Source organism: Carcharhinus amblyrhynchos, unplaced genomic scaffold (genome assembly GCF_965287045.1).
Source record: "Carcharhinus amblyrhynchos unplaced genomic scaffold, sCarAmb.v2.hapA scaffold_46, whole genome shotgun sequence".
Classification (NCBI taxonomy): Eukaryota; Metazoa; Chordata; class Chondrichthyes; order Carcharhiniformes; family Carcharhinidae; genus Carcharhinus; species Carcharhinus amblyrhynchos.
In genome coordinates this window covers 1,161,695-1,169,440 of record NW_027649787.1, presented here as the reverse complement: position 1 = coordinate 1,169,440, position 7,746 = coordinate 1,161,695, and positions in this window count along the sequence as shown.

Here is a 7,746-nt window from a genome sequence, read left to right as displayed (position 1 = left end):
GTTCGGATAACTTTCCACTGATGTTTTCCAATGGGCTGTGAGCATTCTGTCACTGAGGTCGTAATGAATCTCTCTCACAGTACATCTCGATTGCACCCTGTGGTCCAGCTCTCGCCTTGAACTTAGGATTTTAGCTCATGTGAGTCAAGTGCGTTTTTGGTGTCCATGAAATGCAGTTACATATCTGAAAATATCAACTTTAAACACTGATTCCACGCACAACGAGGAGAGCAACTCAACACTAGCATTCATACACCACTGTAGATCAAGCTCACGTAATACAAATATTCCAATGCAATGTCTTAAAGGGATTTAAACCACCAAATTTTCCCATCCATCCATGCGATATAGGCTAGATTAGACGGGTCAGCATTCAGGCCCATCCAAATATTCATTTCAATAGCTGCGTGGTGACCAGCCACTGTCTTGGTCTGCTTCAGCCCAAGGAGATGCAAGTTCCATGTCAACGCTCTGAATAAAGAAAATTACAGCACAGTAACAGGCCCTCCAAGCCTGCACTGACCATGCGTCCCACCTTAACTAAAACCCCCTACCCTACCGGGGACCATATCCCTCTATTCCCATTGTATCCATGTATTTCTATTTGATGGAAGGACTTCAATGATTTTGACGCAAGGATGGCGAATGAACGACAAAACATTCCCAAATAAGTAAGTGTGTGACCCGGGTGCTGCTTGTCCTAAGAAAATCACGGCATTGTCCTATTTGAGGGTGAACACAGCAGGGATGGAAAGAAGCTGGCTGAGTTTCTGAAGTTCATCTTTGCATTGCTGACATTTTGCATCAGTGGTGGGGGGGCCATTAATTTCGGATGTGATGGATAGGGTGTCAGAAAAGGGGGTTGTCCTGAATGAATTCGAACAACTTGAATATAGCGTGAGCTGAAATATTTCAGACAAGTGGAGAGAACTATAAACTGTGTGGATCATTCCGATGCAAGGTACCATAGCCAAATTTTCCGCTTATACTAATATAGGAGGGATGATGAAATAACATATTCACTAATGTACACTAATAGACACGTGCAGAGCAGATTGAGGCCACTCCGTCCATCCATCCCATGCAAGCAGCAATCCCAACCAGTCCCTATCCGCATAACCCCAAGCATTTACTCATGTATTAACCCAAGTATTTAAGCAGAACTTTGGATTGTGGGAGGAGACAGAAGAACCTAGAAGAAACCCATTCGGAAACGGGGAGATTGTGCAAACCCCACACAGCCCGATGCCTGAATTAAACATAGGTTCCTGGCGCTGTGAGGCCGCAGTCCTAACCAACACGCACTGTGCCACCACGAAAGGTTAACTAATTAGGGCAAAATCTGACACACAAAGTTGTACTTGGACAATTGTAAGGATATCCATTTTGATAGGAGGAGTGCGAAGATAAATTATTGTCTCAACTTCAGAATGATTAAGTGCAGGGGAATCTGGGTGTCCTTGTGCAGGAATTGGAGAAACCTCGTATGCATGTCCGGCAGATGACAAGAAAGGCAAGTGAAATCTTAGCATTTACTCGTAAAAACATGGAATATTAAAAGAAGTGATGTGTTGTTGCTAATGTACATATTAGAATATTGTGTGCAGTTTCGTTCACCATATTTGAGGAACAAGGCATTGGAGACAGTTCAGAGGAAGTTCACTAGATTGATTCCACATATGAGAGGATTGTCTTACCAAGAGGTTTTTTTGGACAGTTTAAGCCTGTAAACCCTGCTGTTTAGAAGAATGAGAGGAGATCTCATTGAGGTGTGAAATATAAGACAGAATGACAAAGCAAATGTGGAGCAAATGTTTCCCCTTCTCTGGCGATAAATGCCAATTTTTTTTAGAACATTCTTTGTTTTTATATATTCTGCATTCAACCAATTATCCTGATTTACCGGAACCTCCTTTCCTCATTCAAGGAATTTTCCACGATTTTTCATAAATACTTCTCATGTTTGGAGCCGCAAGACTTTCAAGAATGGCCATTACTACATTTGTTTTTGCAAGTCTTCAGTCAAATAATTCACTTTTCCTGACTGATTCCTGATTGTTCTGATCAGTTTTATTTTATCATTCGCAAAACAAAAACAGTTTTCGTCTGTGTACGTTGATTGTTGTGTGGATCAGAATGTCTTTCAATTGCTTGTTCGCTGCAATAAATGTCTATTTATTCTTTCCCCCAAAGTAATTTCCAAAGGTTTGCTCAGACCACAATGTTCAACGACCTGTTGTCATGAAATTGATGTCTCCACAAGTCAGACCCTGAGGGCGAAATTTGTTCCCCTAAGCAAAGAACAAACACCAAGTTTGTGCTGACCCAGATACCTCACTTCTCGAATATTTTCTTGCTGGTCCATATCATTCTATGCCTGCCTTTTAATACATCCATTTACTGGGCAGTTTAGAAACAATACCCACTGTACGAATTCAATTACAAAATTAGTTCTTAAATTAACGTTGCACAAATAAACAGCCCCACCCCCTCCAGTTATGCTTCACACTCCGACCGTTCCCTTCATAAAACGTCCTCGAAAACAAATTATATCCTGGGCACCCATCGCTGATAGATCTGCTCCTCTATCTCTCCAAATTATAATGTATTTACTTATTTTCTTCGACAAATAAGAAGCATTTTCTCCCTCTGGGACAAAAGATCCAAAACCTCCAATAGGTTAGTAAGATTTGCCTTGCTAATTTCTCCCTCAGTGCACACGGACGGGCGCTGGAGTCTTCCCTCTCGTGGTTTTGCACTCTAACTTCGTAGCGGTGTTAATGTCAACTAACGTGTGGGGCTCGTTGAGATTAACCTCACTCTGACTCTCTTCACCTGTGTGTGTGGGTGTGTGTGTGTGAGAGAGAGAGAGAGCGAGAGAGTGTGTGTGTGTTTGTCTCTGCCGTTATGTGTGTGAGACAGAGAGAGTGTGTCTGGGTGTGTGTCTGTGAGAGAGAGTGTGTATGTGTCTAGGTGCGTGTGTGAGAGAGAGATACAGTGTGTGTGTGTCTGTGAGTCTGTGCGTGAGAGAGAGAGAGTGTGTGTGTGTGAGAGAGAGAGTGTGTGTGTGAGAGAGAGAGAGTATGTGTGAGAGAGAGAGAGTGTGTGTGTGTCTGTGAGTCTGTGCGTGAGAGAGAGTGTGTGTGTGCGTGTGAGAGAGAGAGAGTGTGTGTGTGTGAGAGAGAGAGAGAGTGTGTGTGCGTGTGAGAGAGAGTGTGTGTGTCTGTGTGAGAGAGAGATTGTGTGTGTGTGTGAGAGAGAGAGAGAGTGTGTGTGAGAGTGTGTGTGTGTGTCTGTGTGTGTGTGGGAGAGAGAGAGAATGTGTGTGCCTGTGTGTGTGTGTCTGTGTGTGAGAGAGTGTGTGTGTGAGAGAGATTATGTGTGTGTGTCTGTGTGTGTGTGAGAGAGAGAGAGTGTATGTGTGTGTGTGTTAATGGTTGTGCTATTTCTGTGTTTGTTTGCATGTTTGCGGTCTGTGTGTGATTATGTGTCTTTTAGTGTCGAAGTATGTTTGTGTGCACTTGTGTAAGTGTGTTTGGGAGTCTCTGGTTGTGTGTGTGTGTTTGTCTCTGTCCTATTTGTATAAGTGGATTTGCGTGTGGCCCTGTATGTAAGTGTGTGCGTGTGTGTGTGTTTGTGTTTGTGTTGACAGGGAGAGAGGGTTTTCACAACCTGGAAACGGAAGCAGTGTATTCTGCACAATATTAAAAAAGTGAAACAATTCAACCGTTCACACAAGAGGGGCAACATTTATTTCATTTATTGTTGTAACAACACGTTCATGACACAAATATCTGAGCGACTCATAGCCAGGTTCCTGGAGGTGAGATAGTGCATGTTGTTCCTGCTAATCTTCTGCTTCGGGACCCTGAATTTCACCTTAACATCTGGATATCCGACCCTTCAAACTTCAACTCCGTTCCACCTGCAGTTTTTGGGGACTTTTCTTTACTTCTTTTGTCATTTTACCACCAGTGGTGCAGCAATCCCCTTGTTTCCTGAGCGTGTGTTGTACAATATTCCGTGGATTAGATAGAGTGTTGAACCATGAACAGAGTCATTTCCTCCCTTTCTCACCATGCCCTCTCCCAGCCTCCCCATCTCCATCCACCCCTCAACTCCCAGCCTCCCCATCTCCATTCCCCCCAACTCCCAGCCTCCCCATCTCCATTCCCCCCCCACTCCCAGCCTCCCCATCTCCATTCCCGCACCCACTCCCAGCCTCCCCATCTCCATTCCCCCACTCCCACTCCCAGCCTCCCCATCTCCATTCCCCCCCCACTCCCAGCCTCCCCATCTCCATTCCCCCCGCCACTCCCAGCCTACCCATCTCCATTCCACCCCCCCACTCCCAGCCTCCCCATCTCCATCCCCCCGACTCCCAGCCTCCCCATCTCCATTTCACCTCCCCCCGCCAACTCCAACCTCCCCATCTCCATTTCCTCTCCCCCCACTTCCAGCCTCCCCATTTCCATTTCCCCCCCCCACAGTCCCAGACTCCCCATCTCCATTTCCTCTCTCTCTCTTTCTCTCTCTCCTCCCCCCACCCCCACCCCGCTAGGGTTAGTTTCAAACGCTGTGATACCATTGATGGAACTGTAGTGACTTACATTGAATTTCTGTACTGGAAATATTCAGACTTGTCTCTGAGACATTCTCAGTTGTACTTTGCTTTATCGATTAATTGTGTCATTGATTCAAATGGTGATTTCAAGGCATGTTTGGCCGGCTCTCTGAACTTTTACTGCATTTCCCCATAAAATAACGTGTTTATGCAACAACTTAACTTGCACAGCACATGTCCGTCTTTTCTAAACGCAAACAAAAATCCCTGACATTCCCGTGGATCCACTCCTGTTATGATATAATACAAGAGCTCTATATTGTGCATCAGCTGCAGAGGTACAAAGCTGACACATAGGCTGAAAAGTGATATCACTGATTTCCTTCTGCTCTCCCTCTTTAGGTCACTGTTATTCCATCCTTTGTTTTGACACTTCAGACCATTGCGAACATGACTAGCGACAACAATGTGCCTGCCAGTTCAAGGGTCGCGCGACAGAATTAAATCAAATTGGAGCAATGCAGTAAAAATCGCATCATGCCAGTCTAAAGTTATCCATCTAGGGCCAGTATGTAATCTGGTCGGCGCAACATCGAGGGCCGAAGGGCCTGTACTGTGTTGTAATGTTCTATGTTCTAGTATATCAACGTGTATATTGCATTACCATTGTACGCTGTCAAATATTTCTGTAGCTTCAAATTGAAAATACATGGCACATTTTAAAAGAACAAAATACAAGTCGTTACTCGAACAGCAGCTGCCGTTGTCTCAGCGCAGTACACCGTTTCCAAACTTTGGCAACAATGGATACAAAGCAATGAGAAGAGAAATTGAACTGGATGGAAAAAGAATGTTTTGGCAGAACGGATCATGAAAATTGAGACACCACACATAGCCGTGAGACCTAGGAAGGAAGAAACTTGGGAAATAATATATGTTGATCCATCGCATTAAGACCTGCATTACAATGACCAGTGGATTGGCTATTTCCATGGTGACAATGTAGCGAGCAGGTGAAAAGGCCACACATTTGTAGTGGACAGGGTAGCAATTGCAACCAAATTAACTGCATGAGACAGATGAAATGGGAGATCAAACATGTAGTGTCTCGAGACAGTATGTGAAAAAGTAAGTACCTAAACACTGCTTGGTATGGGTCAGATACTTAAACTAGTATTCAAAAACTTTTACAAGGATGTTGCCTGGATTGGGAGGCATGCCTTATGAGGATAGGTTGAGGGAGCTAGGACTCTTTTCCCTGGAGAGACGAAGGTTGAGAGGCGACCTGATAGAAGTTTATAAAATGTTGAGAGGAATAGATAGGGTGGATTCTCAGAGGCTATTTCCCCGGGTTGAAATGTTGGCTATGAGAGGACACAGATTTAAGGTGCGGGGAGGAAAGTACGGAAGTGATGTTAGGGGTAAGTTTTTCACTCAGAAGGTGGTGAGTGAATGGAATCGGCTGCCGTCAGTGGTGGTGGAGGCGAACTCGCTGGGGTCTTTTAAAAGATTTCAGGATGAGTATATGGGATTTAATGGGATTGCGGGTTATAGATAGGTCTATAGATTGGTAGGTATTGATGTGATCGGCGCAACTCGTGGGCCGAAGGGCCTGTTTGTGCTGTAGTGTTCTATGTTCCATGTTCTATTGCAGCTATACACAACCTTGCTTAGGCTGGATTTGGGGCATTGTGTTCAGTTCTGGTTACCATACTGCTAGAAGGACATGGAATCTTTGGGGATAGTGTAAAAGAAAGTTACCCTGATTGTTGTCTGGGTCTCCATTGTGTTGGCTATGACGAGACGTTGGATAACTTAATAATCTTTCACTGCCAGGGTGGAGGCTGAGGGGGGGACTGAGAATGATCTGTAGAATTATGAAAGCTCGGGGCAGGGTGGACTTTCAGAGGGTTTTTTTTTGCCAAGGGCGGAACCGTCAATTAAAACGAGCACAGGTTCACGGTGAGAGGGGGAAAACTTTAGGTTTTGGTCGCCGCACCTGCGCAAGGATATTTTGGCCTTGGAGGGAGTGCAGAGGAGGTTCACTCGGCTGATACCGGAGATGAGGGGGTTGGACTATGAGGAGAGGCTGAATAGACTGGGGCTGGACTCATTGGAGTTTAGGAGGATGAGGGGGGAACTTATTGAAATGTATAAGATAATGAAGGGGATGGATAGGGTAGAGGTGGAGAGGTTCTCCCGCTCAGAAAGGACAGCAGGACTAGAGGGCACAGCCTCAAGATAAGAGGGGGGGGGGGGCTGCAGTTTAGATCAGAGTTCAGGAGGAACTTCTTCACTCAAAGGGTGGTGAATCTTTGGAATTCCCTGCCCGTTGAAGTGGTGGAGGCTGCCTGGCTAAATATATTTAAGTCACGGGTAGATAGATTTTTGGTCGGCAAGGGAATTAATGGTAATGGGGAGAAAGCGGGAAAGTGGAACTGATCCACTTCAGATCAGCCATGATCTTATTGAATGGTGGGGCAGGCTCGAAGGGCTAGATGGCCTACTCGTGCTCCTATTTCTTATGTTCATATCTTTAAGGGAGCAACAGGGGAAAGGTTTTTCACATAGAGATTGGTGGATGCCTTGAGCGCTGTCAGAGGACGTGTTTGAAGCGGACACAGTGATAAGATTTGAGGAGGATCTGTCTGCTCAAAGATCAACAATAATTACAGCACAGAAACAAGCACTGAACAATTCACCCGACTGAACTAAAACCCCCGACTCTTCCCAGGACCATGTCCCTCGATTCCCCATCCTACTTCATGTACTTGTAAAAGTCACCATTGTATCTGCTTCCAGCACCTCCCATGACAGTGGCTTCCAGGCACCCATCACTCTTTATGTAACACATCAATCCACCTCCAACAGGGGGCAGACACGCGGTGGGTCGTGCGAGGGCTGCTCTTGGGATGTTGCTTCGAGAGTTGCCTAGTGCTTCCCCTCGTTAGTGTGCGCTTAAACTGGACCAACTGACGGGCAATGCGACAGCTCAGTGACTATCACTGATTGCTGTGCAGTTACATGGATTTGGGTCGGTGTCTGTGGGAGTTTGCACATTCTCCCCGTGCTTGCGTGGGTTTTCTCCGCATGCTCCAGGTTTCCTCCCACACCCCAAAGATGTGCTCTTAGGCTGATTGGCAGGAATAAATTGTCCCTAAATTAGTTTTCCCTCAATGTGG